Source organism: Dermacentor variabilis, chromosome 11, assembly GCF_050947875.1.
Source record: "Dermacentor variabilis isolate Ectoservices chromosome 11, ASM5094787v1, whole genome shotgun sequence".
Taxonomy (NCBI): Eukaryota; Metazoa; Arthropoda; class Arachnida; order Ixodida; family Ixodidae; genus Dermacentor; species Dermacentor variabilis.
In genome coordinates this window covers 78,189,527-78,210,036 of record NC_134578.1, presented here as the reverse complement: position 1 = coordinate 78,210,036, position 20,510 = coordinate 78,189,527, and the positions used below count along the sequence as shown (strand labels likewise).

Here is a 20,510-nt window from a genome sequence, read left to right as displayed (position 1 = left end):
TTAATTGACTCCCACCTCACGGCCATGTGAGGTGCGACTCCAGCAGCGGTGCAGTTACTCTGCAGCTGGCGGAGAGGAGGTGGCGCTTCACTTGCTGCCAATAACTTTCTATTTTTTGCGTGTGAACGCCCGTGATAGCTCGTGAGGTTGTGCGGGATGAGCTGCTCGCGCGACCCCCACTCGGTGGCCCCGGGAGGATTGTGCAAATTGATGAATGCCTCCTTCGCGGCAAGCGAAAATACAATCGAGGCCGCCTGATGACGGGCGACAACGTTCCGCCGAGCCGCCAAAATCACGGCAGCATTGCAGATGGTGGACCATGGGTATTCGGCATGATCTGCGTGACCACCGGGCAGCTCCGACTATTCAAGGTCGACAGACGAGACACGGCGGCGCTAGGCCCCATTATTGCAGCCTACGTTGAACCGGGGACCACCATACACAGTGATGAATGGGCTGCATACAACTGCATCCCGAACTTAGTGGATGCTAACGGAGCGAGACTCAATCTGCAATGGGAAACCAAACCACAGCGTGAACTTTGTGGACCCGATCACGGGCGTTGACACGCAAAAAAATTGAAAGTTATTGGCATGCAGAAAGTGAAGCGCCACCTCCTCTCCGCCAGCTGCAGGGTAACTGCAACCGCTGCTGGAGTCGCACCTCACATGGCTGTGGTGGGAGTCAATTAGTGGCCACACGCGCTGCAAATACTCATTTCTGCGTTTGTTAGAATCGATAGCTCGGCGCTGCCCAGTCTGAAGGTACAGGACAAAGTAATCAAAAACAAAGCGCAGTTTTTTTTACCCTTTGCTCTTGTATGATTGTTTCCCGGCATTGCTGCGCGCTTACATGCACGGTACGCCTGCGGCGCAGCACTTCCGCGCTAAGCGACGCTCACTTTGCTCACTTCTTATTTATATACAAGGGCGAGCATCGAGCGATGTGTTCAAAGACCAGTGCAAAAAGCAGGCCCACAGCAAGTCTGTGCGCCTGCACCAAGCCGCGCTGAATGGAAAGCAGCGACAAGCGATCGTATAAAAGCCTAGTGCAAAAAGCAGACGCACACCGATCTGCGCTCGAAAAGGAAACTGTGTAAAAGCCTAGCGCAGAAACCAGGCGCACAGCAATCTGCGCTCGGAAAAGCGCGCGCAAGCACGTAGCGAGCCGCGCCAATCCAATCCAGAAGACAGAGAAGAGGGGGAAGTAATGTGTGACACTAAGCTCAGTGTTACCGAATAATGGACGTGATAAATTGAAAGGGAGACCAACTGCATAACCAGGTAAGCTGTTGCGGTAAGGGTTAAACAATTTTTATTTAGCCAGTATTATGATTCACATCTGTGTTCCTTTTTTTGTTGTTGTTGGCATACGCTTGTATTATTCTTCCTAGATTACAAGGTATAGGTGTAGCTTTTACCTGGCAGGCTCTGTCGTGCATGTAGTTTTATTATCTTAAAACTACTGATTGTCAAGTTCTTCTGCGCAAATACATATCTCTGTGTTTGAACGATAAACTTGTAGTTGCGAGTCAGTACTCATGCGTGTTACCTTGCTTTCTTAATCCTCGCATCATTGAGCACCACATTAACATGTATAAACATTCCCCAAACACAAGTTTCCCTAGTATTGAACTATTCAAGCTGCCGTCGATGACGTATCACTGTCGGATCACTCCGATATGATCACTCGAATCTGCTATCTCTACACTGTTAACCAAGTACACCAAGAAATTCGACATTGGGTGGGATTGCCTTATATTTGCGCATTTATCCCTAAAGGTTCAAGCAAAAACCGTCAAGCAACCTAACACAACTAGGAAAGGAACTGTCAAAACCCCCTTCTCTATGTATTTGTGACATGAAGCACCTGTACGCGCCCACTGTATTTTTTCTAATCAAGGCCAGATTCGATTCTAGGAAGACCTTCAAAATACAGGTCGGAAAGAAGAAAGCCTTCCTCGATGATAAGTAGAACGTGAAAAGGCATTATATTGTTACGGTGAAGAGAAGGAAGAATTTGAATTGGACTAGAAGACGAAGTCTGGCAGTTCCCTGAACGCCATATCACTCAGTTGTAAAAATACATTATTTTACACTCGTGGGCCTGCTTTCTTCTTCCAACATTTTTGTGGAGGTGCAGGGTACAATCACGGAACTTCTCAGCGGACGTCATCTACCTGCCCCCACAATGGCAAATCAACCGACACAAGCGACAACGCCTCAGCAGTCCGCGCCAACGGTCATCCTCACTCATCCGCGGGACCCAGGGACATTTTCTGGCACGGACAACGCCGACGTAGAGAAGTGGCTTACGATGTACGAGCGAGTGTGCGACAACAACAGGTGGGATCCAACAATGATGCTAGCAAACGTGATATTTTATCTAAGAGGAACTGCGAAGCAATGGTACGTCACACACGAAGCTGACCTAACGAGCTGGGATGTCTTCAAAGAAAAAAATGCGAGACCTGTTTGGCAGACCTATCGGTCGTCAGCTGGCAGCAAAAAAGAACTTGCGTGCCGCGCTATGTCAGAATCCTATGTCATGTACATACAGGAAGTGCTGGCCCTCTGTGGCAAGGCTGATAACAACATGACCGAGGCAGACAAGATTGGTCCCATACTGAAAGGTATTGCAGACGATGCCTTCAATCTCCTGATGTGCAAGGATTCTGCCACTGTGGATGCAATTATAAAGGAGTGCCGGCGCTTCGAACAAGCCAAGGGCCGCCGCCTCACTCCGATTGCCCAATACCGCCGCGACATCTTTTTGCGAAGACCCGCCGCGGTTCGTTCAGCCCACAGGACCGGAAGATATCACGCGCATCGTTCGCCGTGAGCTTGAGGCCACGGCTCCGGCTCAAGTTCGTTCCGACTGTCGGGAAAGCGTGCCCGCTATCTCCCTTATACAAGCAGTCGTTCGTGAGGAAATGGCAGGTTTGGGCATTCCATCTCTCTGCTCAGTCCGCCATACAAACACCTACCAGGTTTCTGCGGCTGCTCGCTCCCATACGCAAAGCTTTCCGCCACTCCGTCGCAACCCATCTGACTGGCGCACAGCGGATGATAAACCCATCTGTTTTAATTGCTCCGGTATTGGACACATCGCCCGTCATTGCAGCAACCACTGGTCGTCGCCTCCTCGGTGGTCGTCTCCGAGTCGCTACCGCCAAGTACTAGACAATCGTACTTTCTCGCCCGATACGCTGACTAGGAACATCAACGCCGACAGTGCTCCATCAAGATCCAGCCGCTCCGTCTCCGCAAGGGCGTAGGTCCCGTTCGCCTCTCGTTCACCGCTCTTCGTCCCCTTCTGCAACCGGTCGCTTCGCTTCGGGAAACTACGCGGTGCAGCTGCCGGAGGTGAAGCTGCAACTCCGACCCGGCCCACAAATACTCTGTTGACCCTGCCTACATGTAGAAACCTACTGGACATTGAAGTTGATGGCATTCCTGTTAGATCACTCGTTGATACAGGAGCGCAGCTTTCAGTTATGAGCGCTGCTCTCCGCCAAAGGATCAAAAAGGTTCGGACACCCACCGTACTGGGCACTGTGCTAGCCGCCGATGGGAGTACTTCACCTGTCCTTAGAATGTGCACAGCACGTGTAACCGTTGGGGGGTCATTATACCGTTGTTCTATTTATCGTCCTTGAACATTGTCCGCACGACCTAATTTTCGGCCTCGACTTCCTTTCGAAACACTCTGCCCAAATTGACTGCTCCGCAGGTGTTGTACAATTGGATCTGCCGCTTCCTGCCGACGCGACAATTTGTGCTTCACACCACTTATGTTCTGCTGAGTTCGTAAGGCTGTCTCCACAAACGGTTACAAATGTCCTCCTGACACTCTGTTCTCCCGTACCTGATGGCGGGTACGTCGTTTCGCCGCTTACTGACGTGGTTTTGTCGCGCAATATTGCCCTGCCGAGCACCTTAATTCGGATTCGCGAAATCTGCACTCGCGTGCCCATCCTCAATTTTGGATTTTCGTCGCATGTGCTGCCACACGGTGTCGCCATAGCGCATATCACTCCTTTGGAAGAATTTGTGGTTTCTTCTTTGACCTCTGAATCCTTCCTCAGTTCCAACGGACCTTTGTCGCCCACTCCTCCGTACTCGACGCCTGCGGACGATGTTTCTAAGATGATCGCCCCTGACCTTCCTTCCGATTAAGCAGCAGCTCTTCGTCACCTCCTGTCATCTTATCGGGACATCTTTGATTTGGACGACCGTCCACTTGGCCAGACATCTGTTGTCACGCATCGCATCAACACTGGTGAAGCCAGCCCCATTCATAGGCGGCCATATCGTGTCTCCGCAACAGGAAGGGCCATCATACAGAAAGAGGTAGATAGGATGATGGACAAAGACATCATTGAACCTTCCAGTAGCCCGCGGGCATCACTGGTTGTCTTAGTAAAGAAAAGAGACAACTCGTGGCGCTTCTGCGTTGACTACCATCACCTCAACAAGATAACAAAGAAGGATGTTTATCCCTTGCCTCGGATTGATGACGCTCTTGACTGCCTTCACGGATCCCAATACTTTTCATCAATTGACCTTCACTCCGGCTATTGGCAGATTAGCGTCGATGAGATGGACCGTGAGAAAGCCGCCTTCGACACACCGGACGGTCTGTACTAATTTAAAGTAATGCCCTTTGGATTATGCAATGCGCCAGCTACATTCGAGCGCATGATGGACTCTCTCTTGCGCGGCTTGAAGTGGTCTACATGCCTGTGTTACCTCGACGATGGGATTGTGTTTTCGCCGAACTTTGAGAGCCGCCTGCGGCGCCTGACTACCAAACTATCCGTGTTTCGCAGCGCTGGCCTTCAGCTAAACTCCTCCAAGTGCCATTTCGGTCGCCGTGAAATTAACATGCTCGGCCATCTCGTAAACGCCGCCGGAATCCAACCTGATCCACAGAAAGTTCACGCCGTGCGAAATTTTCCTATACCTTGTTCAACAAACGATGTCCGTAGTTTTCTCGGCTTATGCTCTTATTTCCGGCGATTTGTGAAAAATTTTGCCGACATCGCTCACCCTCTCACTGACCTTCTTAAGAAAGGGGTCTCTTTCTCTTGGGGACCACTGCAGGAGAAAGTCTTCTCTACCCTTATTGAGCGGCTTACAACTTCCCCAATTCTGTCACACTTTGACCCTTCTGCGCCCACTGAAGTACGAACTGACGCGAGTGGTCATGGCATCGGCGCTGTCCTCGCTTAGCGTCAACAGGGCCAAGACCATGTCATCGCTTATGCTAGCCGCCTTCTTTCCACGCCCGAGCGAAATTACTCCATTACTGAGAGAGAATGTCTCGCGCTCGTATGGGCGGTCGCGAAATTCCGGCCGTACCTTTTCGGTCGGAGCTTCTGCGTCGTAACCGATCATCACGCCCTCTGCTGGCTCTCCTCTTTGAAGGACCCAACTGGACGACTTGCACGTTGGGCATTGTGTCTACAGGAATATACATTTTCTATTATGTATAGGTCAGGGCGCCTGCATAAAGACGCTGACTGCCTGTCCCGCAATCCCGTGGATCAACCGGACGATACCGATGCAGACTCGGACATCAGTATTCTATCCATCTCCGACTTCCTCCAAATTGCCGACGAGCAGCGCAAAGATCCTTTTATTCCATCACCTTGCGCGATGGAACTTTATACCGTCGTAGCGTTCGTCCTGACCGCCCGGAACTCCTTCTAGTCGTTCCCAAGCACCTTCCACTTGACGTGCTCCAGCAACTTCACGACCCTCCTACTGCTGGACATCTGGGCATCACTCGTACATACGACCGCCTGCTGCACCACTTCTTCTGGCCCTGTGCGCCGTTAAAGAAGTGCGGCACCGCTTCTTAATCGATCTGTGCACCGTTATGTCGCTTCTTGCGACCTGTGTCAGCGCCGGGAGACATCTGTTATGCCTCCTGCTGGTTTGCTGAAACCAATTGATATCCCTACACAGCCCTTCTTCCATGTGGGCCTAGACCTCCTGGGCCCCTTTCCAATTTCCATCAAAGGAAACAAATGGATTGCTGTATCAACCGATTGTGCCACGAGATAAGCCATCGCACGAGCGCTACCAACCAGCTGCGCTACAGATGTCGCCGATTTCTTACTATACGACGTCATCCTGCACCACGGCGCCCCTCGCCAGTTGCTGACGGATCGCGGCCGCTACTTTCTATCGAAGGTCGTCGATGATCTGCTCCGCTCCTGTTCTACAGAACACCAGATTGCTACCGCGTGCCACCCTCAAACGAACGGCCTCACCGAGCGACTCAGACGCAAGCTAACTGAAAGGCTGGCCATGTACGTTTCCGACGATCACCGCGACTGGGACGTCGCTTTACCATACATCACTTTCGCAGACAACTCGCCCCGTCACGACACTGCTGCATTTTCACCATTTTACATGTTGCATGGCTGCGACCCCACCTTGCTCTTTGACAGGTTGCCACCTTGCGCAGTACAATCACCCAGCACTGGTTGCGCTCGCGATGCTATTGACTTAGCCTCCCAGGCCTGAGAAGTTGCCCGTCATCGTCTCACAGTCTCGCAAGCTTCTCAAAAGCGACGCTATGACCTTCGGCACCGAGAATCCCATTTTTCACCTGGTTCCCTTGTCCTTCTCTGGACGCCTTTACGTCGCGTAGGCTTGTCGGAAAAACTACTCTCCCGTTATTCTGGTCCGTACCAGATCTTACGCCAACTGTCCGATGTCACATACGAGATCGCCCCAGTCGGTCAGCCTTCAATGCCTCCTAACGTCACCAGCGATGTTGTTCACGTCGTCAGGCTCAAGCCCTATGACCCCCCATTAAGTGAGGCTCTATAACTTGCACCGGGACGGAGCTACTCTGCCGGCAGGGTGATGTTACGGTGAAGAGAAGGAAGAAGTTGAATTGGACTAGAGGAAGACGAAGTCTGGCAGTTGCCTGAACGCCATATCACTCAGTTGTACATATACATTATTTTACACTCGTGGGCCTGCTTTCTTCGTAAAAGGTGTATGTCACATCACCAAAATGTCGCACTTTCAGAACACTCGCATTGTCAGATTGGCCGGAGTTTCGACTTCATGCCACTGCTATCCAGTTCACTACCTGACTAAGCGAAGTAGACATGTCAAAGGCGTGATGAAATAGACAAATATCTCAACTTGTTCCATGCAATGCCTTGAGGAGGAGGAGGAGGAGGAACTTAATTATTGCAGAAACTGTTGCGCGGTTTATTCCTGGGTGGTTCCCTCTGACAGGGCTCCACTGGCGATCGCGGCTCGCCGGGCCTGGTCGAGGGTCGCCAGTTGGCTTCCCAGGTCCAGTTCGGAGAGTCTCGCCTCCCAAGACCACGTAGTGTGTGTGTGTTGTGACTCGTGGCGAAATAGCGTCGCCCGGACGGTCGGTACATTCGTGTGTTATGTGCGCGAGTGTCGCTGTGTGGTTGTTACACCAGGGACATGTCCGGGACGTATAACTGCCTGGGGAGATTGCGTGTAGACGAGACAAGTGTGGGTATGCGTTAGTTTGCAGGCGGCGCCAGTCCCTTGCCTGGAGTTTATTGAGAGCTTTGTGTGGGGAAGCGCATTGCGTTCTTCCGAGACGTTGGTCCTGTAGTATTTGTTGATCTGTCGTTGTTTGCAACCTCCTTTGCCTTCACCTGCATGACCTCCCTTGTTTCCGATACTGCTCCTTCACCTTGTGTCCCGAGAAAATTAGCATCTTATTCCACCTTAGAGCATTGATGTTTCCCTAGTCATGAGAGTGAGACTGTTCCAGCAACACTACATTCTCGATTCTAAGTCGGCCACCGAATTTTGTACAGCTTAAAGGAAAATGTCAATATCCATATGAGTAAATATGGCAATAGTGTTATATTAATGCCAATGTAGCTTTTAGATGAGCAGCTGCCTTAGGCTGAACTGTATCTTACTTGCATAATGCCCACACCTCTTCTATGCGGAAAATTTATGCAAAGTGCCATGATTATATAGAATTTTTCCAATGCATTATTCTTGGCGCTAAAGAAAAAAGTTAAATTAAGTGATTGTATATTGGGCTTCTCAATCCAGCCAATGTAATCTCAAACAAAATACTTTCCAATAGCACTTAGCTTAACAATAAGGGCACCGGTTCTATGCAAGTGGAAACTGCAAAGGCCCTTTATTGGCAGACCGTAACTGCACCTAGCCACTAAACGAATGAATAAGGTGGCTCTAGCCTAACCTATTAAGAGTCTGTTCAACACTGATGTAACCGACTGCTGTCTCATCACTAGCCACTGTTGTTGGCCTTCAGCTTTAAACCAGCCGTATAGCTTCCATATTACAACATGGCAAAGCGACATGAAGAAAACAATGCCAACGTTACCTACCCATTAAATGGCAGAAACATCACGACTTGTGGAGTGAATATAATTGTGATTCCTTGCACCTGATAGATTCATGACGCCATGTAGAGCTCGACTAGCATGCACTATCACCGTCACTGACCTGAACAAGCAGACAACGGTCCCTGCAGCAATTTTAGAGGGTGCGATGAATACTAAAAAATATAATTTTCGTTAGGCAATGCGGGGGATGCGAGCATTATACGAGTAATTGTGGTATGTGCTGGCACTCTCGTCGGCTGAATCTAAGCTATACGAACTACTAGATCGAAATGAAATTGATGCAATTGCCACGGCACACGAATGCAGCATGCGACTTGGTGTGACATGAACACTGTCACATGCACTTACACACATTTGCACACAGTGGCGTAGACATGCTATATTCCTGGGGGGGGGGGGGGCGGGTGTTCTCTAGGGGGAGGGAGGGTTCATACAGTGTTTTTACCCTGGCTATTGTAAGTAGTTCATTTTAGGGGGTGCTTTTCAGGGCGTATGTTTATGGGCATGTGTCGGATGTTTTCGCCATGTGTTTATCGCCAGTACCACGACACATGCACCACCGAGCACAAATCTGAAAAACAACACACTTGTGCGAGCTGCCATGTTGTGCGGGTAGAACACCAGCCCCTCTCCTTCTGAAGCAGTAATACACTCGGCAATGACTCTTTTCTTTTTTTTAATACTCGGAAACAGGAAACAAAGCCTGGGGCTGCAGATTACCAGGTCACACGCACATAAACAAGACAACACAAAAAAACATTCTTCAAACGTACAGAGGATTAAACAAACAAATACAATGGTAAAGTAGGTATATAAAGTCAGGGAGTGTTTCAGATGCAGCAACTACAGTGGTTCTCCTGCGACATGAAATTTCTTTTTTCTGGCAGGTATTCGTTTGATAATGTCGTTTGCCACAAGATCTAGGTCCATTCACCGAGCAAGTTCTTTGTGGCAGTACAGCACTGCGGTGTGGTTGAGTCTAGCTAGTCCCATTGCGGAACACAGAAAATTCTTCCCTCTTTGGAGGCAAGTAAAATATGTCTTTGAAGTGCAAGATGTGACCGGAACTGTCAGTGAAATTCAGAGAAGCTTAACAACCTCAGGAAGGAGCGTCCTGGAATGGCTCAGCATCTTTCCCCGAAAGAAGGTCTTTCAGTCATAAAATGTTGCAACTGTCACATTACACCGCTTTGTAATTTTCATCAACATGGCTTAATACAGCTTGAGGCAGCCTGGATCAAGGCCTCGTCCCCCTTGCCTAATGCACACAAATACATGCTGCTGGCTTATCCCATCAAACTTTTCCACATGTGTCATGTGATGCCACATTTCTGGCGGAAAACACTTGTGCAAAGATGCATGCACAGTGTCAACAACTTAGGAAGAACCATTGCCAATAGAAATCTTAGAGAACTGAATGCGTCTGCGTGCCATCCTTCATCATAATGACGGGGTCCTTGCCTTGTCTTCTTGGGGACGCTTGGATTTAAAAGCTCAATGTTTAGTGCTTTGCTTGACAAGTCACTCCAAAAACTAGAAAGTTGTCTTGAAGGTGGCCAAGACTCTTTTTAACGGCCTTCATTAAGAGTGCTGCATCGCTAAAGTGCAGGTTCCTTTTTAGCAGAGCAATATTAACAGTTTCCAGCCTTTAAAAAACAGGTACCATCAGCCTAAGCATAAAGGAGTCATAAAACTTTCCGAGCACTTTTTCACAGCCACTCCCTCGGGCTCATGCCTCGTTCTTATTGTGCGATGAAACCTTGGTTTTATCAAACTACTTCGAGTAGTTCAAAGCAGTTGTTCAAAACAGGCTGAAGTGAGAATTCCTTTAGTGTCCATCTTGTTTGGCAGAATCCTCTGAGTGCTTGATTTTCTCCCTTCTAAAACTGCTCGAACCAACTGAGTCCTTTTGGAGAACTATTCACAAAATTTATCAAGTCTGTAAACAAGCTGACCGAAACCCGGCACCGATTAACTTTCATGCATAAGTCTAGCAATGCCAGGTTCAAAGTGTGTGCAAGGCAAGGCCCATAAAACAGTCTATGCTCCGCATCCTGTACTAGCGCATGAAACCCACCACTTTTATCAGATAGATCTGTGGTGAAGAGAGTACAAACGCACTTTGGTGTCTGCAGTTATGTAAAGGCTCAGAAACACCTCCACCACTTCCAGGCTTCCTGTAACGTATCTAAGCTAGAAGGATACCTGTTCATGTGTGGTTATGCACTCTAAGAACAGTTTACACCCTTTGGCTTGCCCCTTCTGCCACACAAGAATAATCGTCATCTGCCTTGATGCGTTTCCTTTCTTTATCGCTGCAAGCCCGGAACTTTCCAGTGACGAACGGCACGCGCGTTATCAGATGGGGCACTCCAAAGGGTGTAAACTGTTCTATGCTGATAACGCGCGTGCCATTCGTTACTGGAAAGTTCTGGGCTCGCAGCGATAAAGAAAGGAAACGCATCAAGGCAAATGACGATTATTTTTGTGTAGCAGAAGGGGCAAGCCAAAGGGTGTAAACTGTTCTTAGAGTGTGTCGGAGGTCTGGTCAGAAAACACGGCACAAAACAAAGCATTCTGCACTTCGTTCATTCAGAAGCAAAGCAGACTATGGGCTTGTCTGGCTTGTCTGCTTTAAAACCCCTCCATCCATGCGCCACCGCCGCTTTCTAAAGTAGCGACAACCTTTGTTGTGCGCCGCCATTTCCCCTCACACCAAATCCAGTTCCGGCATTTCCGGTTTCAAAATTTCCGGTTCCGTCGTTTCCGCTTCCTGGAGTTGCGCTGCGGGAATTTCCGCTTTGACTACCGATGGTGAGACGCCCGCGCGTGCTTAGCAGAGCTGTGGCAGTTGCCATGAGAAGAATGCAAAGGGGACAAGCTGTTGTATTCCGCTGAAGTAGTACTTCGCGGTCGCTGTTTTCCAAATGCACGAAAAACAACAGCGGTCTCCAAGCGCCCAGGCACTACATTCCACTGTACGTTCTCTCTCGTGGCACAAGCCGTCGCAGGTTGACACGAAGCAGCGAACACGATCAGATCGCTGATTACAATAGGCGGTGGTTCTTGGATGGAATATCATTCACAGTTTAAACCGCAGCTGGTGCAATTAAAGCCTCTCCAACGACGCCAAATAAACAAAGCTAAAAAAAACATAACACTTCCAGTCGGAACAGAAAGCTGCAGCTACGGAAGTTCCGCGTGACGCCGGAAGCTAAGGGGGTGAGTGGGAAAGGAGCGTGGAGGAGGAGGGTAGGTTCGCAGTACATAACCTGGTCGGCGAAAACATGTATAGAGGGGCTTTCATCTGCTTCACTGGCTTCGCCGCCGTACAGAAAACTTAGCCTAGGCTGGTGTGGCTCGGTTTGCCACCGGGCAGCAGTCAATTGCTCTGCGTGTGAATGAAACATCAGCAGCACGTAAATGAAGCACATAACCGCTAATTTGTAACATTGTATATTCATGATGACCCAGCTTTCAACCTGTGGAGTACAGGCTTACAAATACAAGTTAATCAAGATCATGGCCTAGGCATCAGTTAATCAAGATCATGCCCCCCTGAAGCCTGCGCCTGTTTGCACATATTTTGTGGTCTCAGACACTGCTCTCAAACTTAATTACAACTTGCATGATGTTAGATCCCTTAAACTGCACTACGTGGTTCCAATTTGAAACAAAAAAAGTACATACCTTAGAGGGACCCTCACCAGGTCTGGCCTTTTGAGCTGACAAGCGCAGAGCATACAATGCGTGATAACGATCATGTCTGCAAAGTATCACATCGCTACGCATCGCGGAAAGATCTAAAATATCAAGCAGAATGCCGTTTTTCCTTCTCGCGACCGCCACGCTACAAGCCGGAGGATGACGTACTCGTGTCCCTGCGCCTAGGTACTCGAGTCTGCAGTATGACGTCGCTCATGGTGACACGCGACTTCGAGAATTAATCAAGGCACGACCTGTTATTTGTGTGATCTGTTGCTTCAACTGACGAATTCAAGTTTAGAAAAATAATAAAACAGACGAACGGATTACCTGCATGTTTTTTTTTTACTTTACTTCGCAACGAAGCAAGGGAGATGTACTACCGCTTCGTCAGCTTGTTCCCATGGTCATGGGGTCACGTGCACAGGTACCAAAACTATGGCATTTTCCATCATGCTCCAGCGCATGATCATGCTCTGCAATCCGCTTGCTCTGCCTCAGTATTCGTGTAGCATGGAATTATACTTCTAGTCAAGTGTCCTTGTGCACGGCATGCAAAATAATATGCTCAGCGAAACGATAACAGCTTGCACACATTGCCGCCAGAGAAAATGCGCATCACCGAAAAAAAAAGAAGCGAGGAGACAAAAAAAGTGAAGGCGAGGCCCATGACGTATGTGTCAGGCGATCCTCGAGGTCTGGCATAGGAGAACGAAGGGAAGGATTTTCACTTGCGAAGGCTAGACGGGGCGAGTGGAGAGGGAGTCTCAATATGCAGTGGAGCCCACCTGCTGAAATCATATATAGGTTCGCGGTACTATAATATTTCTATCTCAGATATTGATGAGCCGACATGAAGAATGTTTGCGGTGGAACGCTCCCTACAGAACACGGAACAACTTCCAGCATATAACCAAAATTTGCTATGGGGCCTGCTGAGGGGCCCTTTAAGTCTTCTGAAGGGCTTTGACTGTACGTTCATAGGACATTAGAAAAAATGCTTGACCAATTTAGAGTGGTAAACTATTCTCTGAAAACTGTACTATCACTCTTTTTGGGGAAAAAGACTCAATTATAAAATTGTGAAAATAAAGGTCAATCTTGCATTGGGCTATGTTGGCATAGAAAATGTTATCAAAGCTTTCTAGGCAGAGTCTGTGGTTCCATTAATATTCAACGTAGTCCTTCTTTACCAATAAACAATTCACTAAACCTGAGCAGACAATGCCAAAAACCGTGAAGACAGTGCACGGTGGTGCAAGAACTTCTACATGGCGTTCCGCGCATGGCGTTCGCATTTATATTTCATGTCTGCATCTCTTCTGGCTTACCAAACTTCCCATCTTGCTAAGTCACTGTTTTGCTATTGCAGACGCTTAATTTATGGCGCCCTTTGGCCATAACGGGACCTTACGCCACTAAACAACACACATTCATTCAGAAGCTTAATTTACTAATCTAATGTAACTATCCCTTTTAGCTTCCTCATAAAAAGGCACTGAAAGCTTTTTGATGACTAAGAAAACATTACCAATCTATAGACAATGCTGGCATCAACATGCGAGCTGAAAATTATTCTGCTGCTTGCTGAAAGGAACCTCAAATCTTACATAATAAATTGACTGTGTAGGTTTCAAAGCCCCTACTCTATTTCAGCCTCAGGCAAAATAGGCGATGAAGCAATGAAATTCCATAAAGCACGATGGCCCACAAGCACCAGCTATTCAGCACGAGTCGTGCACAGCCTTCCAGACTTCTTCCAAGAAACAGGGCAGCGATAGTTGTCAATGCAACACCAATGTGAAACATGAAACCATTTTTAGACTGATAAATCATTCTGTAAAACCACTACTTTCGTTAGTTTCCTGGTAAGAGGTAAATTCCCGGAAGGACGAAAACTAATGGTGTATTCGGTTGGCCACTCCGGCTCAGAGTTGGCAGATCCGAGCACAGCATGCAGTCTGAGCGGGAGAAGCAGTGTATGAACTGAATGGATGAGTGATCTCAGAGCAGCGCGCCAGTGGCGCCACTTCGCTTTGCGGCTGAACATTACATTACCTCTTTGACGGAGTAATTGCTGACTACCTTCCGAATGCAGCCTTGGACTTTCAGCACTTGAAGATGCTAGGCGAACAAGTCAACGAACTTGTCTGCACAAATGTGGGAGTCGTTTTCGGGGCTCTTAGCTTCAAGGCTCTCCCTTGAAAGTGCTCTAAAAGCATCACTGATGATTCTTCCGCCTTTATTAGCGACCTTCGTTTCGACATGGTGCAATTACGCCTTGCTCAGTGTGAATTGACGGCAGTGGCACATGAAAATGCCACGGACACAGCCAAACAAACGTGCACGACGCTCCAAAACTCCCAACGGCGAAAATGTGCACTACCGCTGTCATTTGTCGGCAACAGCGTCAAAACCCGGCAGTGGGTGTCACGTGACACTACTCTCGGCTAGATCGCGCCCACATTCTCACTTGGAAGTCAGAGCGGTTGCGAGCGCTTGAGTCGGAGGCTGACGCCCCGAAAGAACCATCCAAACGTAGTCCAAGCGCTCGGCTTCTACCACCCGAATGCGTGGCCACTTTTCAGAGCGCTATGGAGCGCTGAAAACGACCATTCGAATATAACATAAGGATAAACATCCATCTTCTTTAATTTGTTCTGAAACGCCAGCGCTGGCATCTCAGTGTGTTGTGACAGATTTCAAATTATTTTCTCGCATTCAGGCTACCGTGATGCCGTAAAGATTCTCATTCTCGAATCCCTTTGTCAGACAGCTGCTTCAATGAGTCACTGTAAGTGCACCGCCAAAAGAAGAAGAAAAAAGATTCCTGGCCGAGACAACCTTGAGTTCATATCTTTATACTTGCGCCTCACGTGTTTTACAAGAAGAGATGTGCTTTCAGATTTCAATGAAAAATTCAGCCAACATGATGGTTCTTCAAGAGAAAGCAATAAAGCATCCTGATAATCACAAGATACATACAGTTGACCTTACAGAAACGTGCCACATTAAGATGAGAAACGCATAGTGAACTTTAGGGATGAAGACGTACCCGAACATTGTTTCCATTAACAGCTAGAAGATGAGGGCGCCCACTTTTTCTAATTACTGCTATGCGAAGCCCTTAATTTACCACACCTCTGAAGCATTCATTGGTAAGAGGAAGATGTTCAACAGCATACATTCTATTTCTCTTTTCAGGCATGTGCCCATGGTCTCAGTGTTAAAGCACAGGGCTACTTTGCTTCGGGACCGAAGTTAAAAAAACTACCATAAGTTCTATATATCTATACATATATATCGGGAACATACCTAGTGACACCTAGTGCCCCAAGCGTGCCATAAACGGCCACTAACATAAAAGCCGCAAAGTGGAGGGAAAAATTAAAGAAAGCTGTCGCTTTAAAAGCAGCGACAGATTTGGTACTGATACCAACACATTCCCACCAGAGAGGAAACAATGCATTGAGCGAAACACAAAAAGTAAACACTGCATACTTAGTATTTTCATAAAGCAATCCTAAAGTCTATTATCTCACTTGTTTTTAAAAATATGTGTCCAGATTCGACAGACTACGTTTTGACTGTTTTACATTCATTTAGACACAGTATCTTTCTTGAAAAACAAAGGAAATGCCCATTTCCACTTCTCATGCTCGCAATGACATATATACACAGGGCCCCTCATTTTCTGGTAAAATACGGAAACAGCCTATTTTTGCAACTCGAGCAAAATTCAAGAAAATTTACTTGAAACATTTTTTCCTCAATGTTCACCTTTTTGTAAAGGATAATTAAATGCAGGTGTTAAATAGCTAATCAACACTGCCCACTCTTTGTCAGCTAGTTGTCAAGATATATTATATATATACTATCACATGGATGTGTAAAATGCCTTATGTTCGCTTAACACACAAGGGAAAACCTGCATTATAAAATTACAACATAATCAGTACCTGCTGACCTTGAGTGAATGAAAGTTGCTACTGTTTTAGTATCCGTATTTACAAGAATACCACAACGGGACATTCTACTGAATTTTCCATACATCACATACCTATTTACTGTAATGAATGATCTAGCCAAGCAACATGTTCGCTTCCCCTGGACACAGGAGGGCGGCGTCAGACACAGAGCGTCATTTAGGCATGCCAACCAAGATACCCGCTCACAATCGATTTCATGCAAGCACATACTAGTGAAATCTCCTTTTTGCCTTTCCCAGAACACCGAGGCTTATCACACAGTTTAAGGTTCGCTTTCTCGTACGGGTTCAAGGCCTGCTCTATGAGCCTTATCATAAATCACAAGACTACATTGATAAGAGCCGAGCTCAAGTTTTGCATGACACCAAATTGATAACTATATATGGTGGTACTGAGATCAGAGGTACAAATACGCTGTTAATTTTGATGATAAAGGCGCGAAACTTGACAGCGCTGAGTTTTAACGTGGTCCCCGAAAATGAAATGGTATGGATCAGCCACATGCATGTTACAGTTCACGCAAGTGTCAAAGCAAGTTGCGAGCCGTTTCCACTCCTTTCGAATGTGACAAATAAATACTTGCTCAGCACTTCAGCAGAATTGTACGCTAGCCACCTACCTATATGCCACAAGCTTAGTGACTGCCATAGTGCTAAACCATCCCTAGGCAGTGCTTTGAGTCGCGTATAGGAAATCATGGCCTCCGAGAGGTCTTGTTCCAGCCATCCCAACACGAATACGTATTAATATCACAAGTGTCATGAGCCGATTGTGGATATAGCTCCACGAGTGGCAAGTTCTATATCGAAACCATGTGCAATGGCACTACCAAGGTTGCCTTTTGGCCATTGTCCACAATATCAAAGTGACTTGCAAGTGCTGCACAGTTGGCACAAAGTCAATTCAATTCACAAACACTTTCCGAATTATGCTTGTGCGCTAAAGGCTTTAGTTATTCATCTTAGGTGTAAGGCAATCAAAGTCGCTATTAAAAAATCCATAAGTGCAATATACCAGGGCTTTGCCATCGCGATTCACTTCACACATTGCACGATTTGTGCCCATGAACAATTTTGCGAGCGAGCGCAGGACTTCTAAGGGACGCGCAGAGCTCACGCTGGCCAAACATGAAACTGGTGTGAGCTGGCTCACAAAGTGCCAGGAAAACTTAAGAGACTTGTGTAAGTAATATTAGAAACTGATACCGTGTCAAGTGTTTTGTGGCATGACCATCTTATGGCACCTGCATCTTGAAATTTGCAAACAAGTGGAGTAGTACATTATTATTACTACACTGGAGAATTATAAAACACATATTAGTAGCAGAAGCTACGCATGAAGCAAGTGCGTGTGGCCTGTGAAGCGTGAAAGACACCTGAACGAGAAAAACTAGAGCCTACTTAAACTGAGGACAATTTTGCACAACCAAACATGCACGCAGTAAAATTTATAGAACCAATTAGAGAGTACCGGTGCTCTAAGACTGAATTTCTTGTGAGCGTCCGCCATCAGTAATGCAGCAGTGGCTTCTACATGCTTAGTTACTACACTTAGGTGGCATTTACGCGGTGGAAGCTAGGTCTTAAGTTGTAGGCTTTGACTGCGTCCAACTGACACAGATTCGTGGTCTCAAGCAGCGATGCATCACGGGACCCATTACCTAAACATACCATGACAACCAATTAATGCAGCAGTCAGCCTGTTTTGTAATCTGCTCATATGTTTTACTCTTCCGCTAAAGTACAAGTGCTGCGTTAAAGAAACCAGTCTTAGGGGGAGGGCTGCCGGCCAGTAAAGTTTAATTCTTAGCCGTTTATTACACGCTGTCGCGGTAAAAACAAAAAAAAACGAGACAAATCAACTCAGGTGCACCTTTGGACATCCTTGACATCACTGAGACACTGCCAGCTCAGCTAACTCGTGAAGTGTTGCCTAGTTTCGGTTTAGCATTCTCAACGCTGGCTCCGGTAGCTATCGTTTGAGTTTGCCTCGACGCAATTCTCTGTATTATGAATTTTCTCGCCAGAACTGGCGTCCTCCAAGCCGTCATTTACTTTTTTCCCTTCAGATCAACACTTCCAACACGCAATATCTCCAACCGCGCCTACTTAAGCGACGCTCAAATAAGCGTTCGAAATGTCGACAAAAATGCCAGAAATGCAAAAAGTGAACAAATTTTTACACTCTACCTGATGCGCCAGGTTCACCAAGGTCAACGACGTATCGGGGACGGCGTGGCTGTTCTTCAAGTTTGCTTCAGCAAAGTTACGGAATTGTATAACCGGTAATTACGACAGTGCCGTCCAAGCATGCGAACATTCACTGAAACAATGTGCATCAGCAAATGCTCTCCACGCCGTTTTAGGTACTTTTTCAGCGAAGCAGCACGGCAAGCGCCCTAGATCCTTCTAGGTAGGTCCCTAGGCACTAGGGAGATGCGGTAGACCTGGGGCGCGCACGCCCCATCTGCTCAGTCCAAGCCCGCTTTGCCTGCATTCGCAAAGTTTGGGCGCGTGTAAGCTTTTTGTTGTTTTTTCCCTGGATGGCACGCGATAGTTTGTTTAAAATACGCGTAATGTGTGGCGCCTGTGCCTTGCTACTGTTTCGCCTGGAAGAGAGGCAGTGATGTGAAGAAGGACGCTTCATTCCAAAAGGACTTCGATCTTGGGCAAGTTGGTGCTTAGATTTCCTAGGTTACTTTGTGGCGCAATATTCATTTCTTGAAAAGGGACAGAAGAAAGGGAGAGAGTGAAGCTTCACTGTCTCCCTTTCTTCTGTCCCTTTTCAAGAAATGTATTTTGCGCCACAAAGTGTACCTAAGAGACGCTTCATTGCAGCGATGATATGGCTGGTGCAAGAAACGCTCCATGCCACGCACGATTATCCCAGCTTTTGTAGATCGAAGCGCCTCACGCATCATATCCATCTTATCACGTCCCTTTATCCCCTTACCCATACTAAAAAATTTCGTCCTGTGTTACATCTAGTTTGCGCACGCCTCTTATTTCGGAATAACCTAGGCGGCCTGTATTAAAAAACCCATGTTCTCTTTAGCGACGCGATCACTTGCATCAAGTGCAAGTGCTCCACATGTAGAACGCATTGTTTCCTAATAAACTGGTAGACACTCGTGCCTTTAATCCCTTTTCAAGGTTGCAACATAAATGTTTTTTTTTTTTTTAGAACAGTATCAAACGTGGCTTCATACCAATGAAAGCTATCCCCGATGAACTTTTAGCGACTATGCTGCGATTTAAAACGCTGGACAATGTATTTTGCATTATTCGTCATTCAATTATTTTGCCACACCATGTTGCACTCCTCTATTCCCGTTTCACATGGTGAATTCGCGTTTGCAGAATCATATATGCGAGAAACCATGTCCGCCGCGCAATTTTCCGAAACTCGGTGCGAATCCGCATTTGTGATAATTGCAAATGCTCAAGCAGCAGCCAAAAATGAAGTTATAAGTATGCTCAATGTACGAGGGGTAGTGCTGCAGTTGAACGAAAACATTGCACTCGTTTTCCACAGCCAATTAAACAGTTGACCGTATCTGTATGAAGAGGCCGTACCATTACTTTCATTTGATGTTTGAATGGAGGGCGTACAGCTACATTTCTAGTAGTGCAAACTGCAAAAAAAAAAAAAAAAAAACGCTGGACCTCTCAAAAAGCACACAACATTCCAATGGCTCAAATTTTCAACTGAATAGCCTCATAGGCCTCTTACCCACACTGATGTGCTCGGTGGCATTTCCAGCCACATAGATGGGAAAAGGTGCAGTGCCTGAGCGGAGTTTCAAGGTGTTGCTTGCTTGAATGAATTTTTCTTCTACGTCCTCATGGGCCTTCTAAAGCTCCGATCCTACAATCAGTGTACACTGACAATTTCTAAAAAAAAAAAGTTTGTTGTGTTAATCATTGTAGCTGTACTTTGCGATTGTCTACTGCAAGGTTGTCCCACTTCAAGGCTTTCTTTTTTTTTTTGCAGCTCGTGAAAATGCTGTCATGAAAATGAATTCAAAGAACGGGATACAGAGCGTTGATGTGACCAAGCACAGATTCTTGTTCTGAAGGGGATTTTATTATTGGCAGCCAACTTCCGTTGCTTATCATGTGGTGAAGTGCATATTTCCCACTCAAAGTGCTGTACAGGTGCCACGGGGGATCAAGTGAAATGACCGCCTGTTTTGAGTTTCTCCCCTGCCAATAATTTACTTGTAGCACAGAGAGAAAGACACGCTGTCTTTTGTACAAAAAGGTGCCCGCAATAATGACTCTGGCCTGCTACTCCACCCATTCCTTTTACTTATTGGCAAAGTGCAACTCATTGCTTTAGTTATTATAGCTACTGGGAGAGTTCATATTGAAGACAATGAGAAGGGTTGGAGAGTCAGTGGCAAGAGAGGCCCTCAT

At 47.0% G+C, this 20,510-nt stretch overlaps 1 protein-coding gene across 3 annotated transcripts in view; it reads right to left on the bottom strand.

Annotated features, from left to right (window-relative positions):
• Positions 1 to 20,510, bottom strand: part of LOC142563672 (uncharacterized) — a 52,305-nt gene that overhangs the window by 17,877 nt on the left and 13,918 nt on the right. Inside the window, exon 1 of one of the 3 annotated variants that reach the window (XM_075674265.1) lies at positions 18,282 to 18,751. The exons of 1 other annotated variant lie outside the window; for it this stretch is intronic. The gene's annotated coding sequence lies outside the window, so the exon portion shown is untranslated. Of the gene's footprint in view, positions 1 to 18,281; positions 18,752 to 20,510 lie in introns of those variants that run through there. One more of the 3 variants, XM_075674263.1, reaches the window with a different exon arrangement.